The following is a 2,976-nucleotide window of genomic DNA, read 5'->3' on the forward strand; positions in this document are numbered from 1 at the left end:
AATCTGTGCGGAGGCTCGTGGATCTTGCAATTTTGGTACTTTTACTAGTTAATAATCCTGATTAAAGCACTCGATTCCCAAAGGTTATGAAGGCTTGAGTGAGTTTTAATATAAGTTGTATCCTTAGGAGATCAATTGCCTAGCGCATGAGTTGCATTGCCAGTGCAATCGGCATCCTTACTCTTCCTTTGAAATCTATGGTTATGAAGGCTAAATTTGGTTTTGTTCTTCTCGTGTTATTTTCCTTTACCTCATCCCTTTTTTTCTTCTGGTCATCAGTATGTAGACCACTCTGTTACTCTGAAAGCTTGTGCGGGTCTAAATGGTTTAAAGTTGGCTGGCAAGGTGCTAACAGTTGTTCAGGCTATGCCTAATGCCTCTCCCTTGGTAATTTCACCACTCGCTCTTCTTGCCTAATTGCCAATTCTTGTTTTCTTCGTTTACATTGAACTTTTGCAATAGTTGTTTCCTAAACCTGGAGATGAGTGTCTGACCCCAACATTTATGCCAGGAAAATGATGGACAACGCGCAATCCTATCGGATTCCAAATCATGCAAAGCCACTACTCTGCAAGCCAAGTGAGGTTTTGAAGATCAAAGATGTGGTATACATATTTTTCTTCCTATTTTTGAGTTATTTGATTATTTGGTTCAGTTCCTTCCATTTTGTTTCCTTAACGTTTCTTAATCAATTAGTTTATACCTCTTGAATTTGGTCCCTCCCTAAACAAAAGGCAAGGGACCAAATTGATAGAACAAGAATTTTTTATTGACCCAAGTGACAGTTGCGTCTAGTGGTGGGGAGGTGATTCTTTCATTGTAACAGTTTACATTTGAAATTTCACTACACGGAAGTGTTTAGTTTCAATATGGGATAATTTGAACCTGTGTTTCATCTCATTTAAATCCTGGTATTTTACACTTAATGGGTGTAAATGATTGTTTGGGCCCTATCCTTTCTTTGTGAAATATGTGTTTTATTAGCAGTAGATTTAAACTGGTCATTTTGATGGTTATTTCTGCTTGTATATAAATAGTTCGCCACGGAAGCTCTCTCTTCTATGTCTAGTGTGGAAATTGAAGAAATTTTGGAGGATGTACGATTGGAATGTGCAAGGTTCGAAATAATTTTTCCTTTGAATTGATTCATCGTATTAAAATGTTAGGATAAACTACTCTTCTCTCCCCTCAATGGTGTTCAAATTATGCAGCCCAATCTGTTTTGAAAACATTCACAACCTTCCCGTGGAACCAAAAGATGGCCAAAAGAATCTTGAAAACAATATTGATTTTCTTTTTTTAAATAGAACATGAAATGCCAATAGAAGGTGGTGCAGTTGTTGGTATAGTTAGTAAGGTGTTGAGTCATAGTCCATAAGGTCACACAAGTGTTTTGTGAATGTTTTATTTTTAAACTACTTATTTGCTTGAACAAATGATTTTATGATTTGATGAATTTAAAATTGAATTATTTACATATTTAATATTTTCTATATTATGTAAGTAATAAATATAAGATATCGTGCTCAAAATAGGTGTAATCATTATACTTCGCTGAGTAACTCAAATATAGCCCATCTTTTGGTTTCCAAAGTGCGATGTGTAATTTTTCAGAGGGTTATGAAATTTGAACATCTATGAGGTGAAGGGAGAATGATTTATCCAAAAAATTATTATTGTATTGTTTTTATTATACTTCTGCTGTTTCAGATTTGGGACTGTGAGATCGATTGATGTCGTCAAGCATAGCAGTGACCAGAATCAAGCAGCTGAGTCAGAAAAACGTGAAGCTATCAATGATATGAGATCTAATGGTGCTTCTCAAGATTGTGAGTGTGATAACAAGAATCACGGATCTGAGATGGCTGCTTACCTGGGAGCCGATTCCACAACAATGGAGTGGAGTGTGATCATGGCAATAGGAGATCCGAGAAGATAATTCTGGTGGTGGCGCTGATGTTGATGAGCTCACTGATCAATTTTCTGAGAGTAAATCATGTCAGGTAGAAAACTTTGGGAGTGATGCATCAGTAGAAGGCGTGGAAAATAAGAGCATACCCAATGTTATGAGCCAAGAATGCTATGATCATCACAATATATACAAAGGAGAGTCAGAATTGCTTGATAACATGGCTGCTGATGATATCAGCATAAATGTTGAAAACAAGTCGGTGGCTAACAGCACCATTGTAGACTTGAGTGATCCTAATGCCAGTTTAGGCCCAGAATTAGACGGTGCCAAAGAGGTGAGAAGTAATGAAGACTTAAGTGATCCTAATGCCAGTTAGGAGGACCGGAATTAGACGGTGCCAAAGAGGTGAGAAGTAATGAAAACATAAGTGATCCTAATGCCTGTTTAGGAACAGATTTGGGTGTTGCAGATGAGGTGAAAAATAATAAAGATGAAGTTGCTGATCATATCTTTGAACCAGGCTGTGTTTTTGTGGAGTTTCGAAGAACTGAAGCATGTTGCAAGGCAGCATATTGTCTCCATGGACGTTTCTTTGATGGCAGAATGGTGACAGTGGAATATGTTGCTCTCAGTTTATACAAGGCTAGGTTTACAAAATGAGAATTTTGGCAATCAGAATGGTGAAAATTTCCATGCAGGTTCTGATATCATTACGTCAGTTTTTATCCGTTCAGTCTGGTTATTGCTTTTCAGCGGTATTGAAGTACCCTCGTGAGGGCATTAAATTGATGTATTAGGCCACTAGTGTGTTGTTTTAACAGTGGCACTGGAGTTGACAGAATGCTTCCTGTCCAATTTATAGGAACATAGTGGTTAACTACAGAATGAACAGCCAAGCTATCTGGAGATTTTAGGTCCTATTTGGAGAGATCAACCCTGTTTCAGGTTGTGCCGCGGGCTTTACATTGTTGTATGCCTAGATAGGTAGTATTTTGTCCATTTATATTGACCAGCAACCCTGCATTATCTAATATCATTCAAACTTAATAGCCCGAGCCCGAGAC

General features: G+C 37.7%; 1 long non-coding RNA gene across 1 annotated transcript; it reads left to right on the forward strand.

Annotated features, from left to right (window-relative positions):
* Window positions 1-211: 211 nt before the first annotated feature.
* On the forward strand, window positions 212-1,732 carry LOC114718373 (uncharacterized). The gene is made up of 4 exons (XR_003737808.1): window positions 212-387; window positions 512-605; window positions 1,038-1,117; window positions 1,711-1,732. It is a non-coding gene; the product is annotated as an uncharacterized LOC114718373 (long non-coding RNA).
* Window positions 1,733-2,976: the final 1,244 nt, after the last annotated feature.

The sequence above is a fragment of the Neltuma alba genome, unplaced genomic scaffold (assembly GCF_004799145.2).
Source record: "Neltuma alba isolate B1F8T4 unplaced genomic scaffold, ASM479914v2 tig00011842_pilon, whole genome shotgun sequence".
Classification (NCBI taxonomy): domain Eukaryota; kingdom Viridiplantae; phylum Streptophyta; class Magnoliopsida; order Fabales; family Fabaceae; genus Neltuma; species Neltuma alba.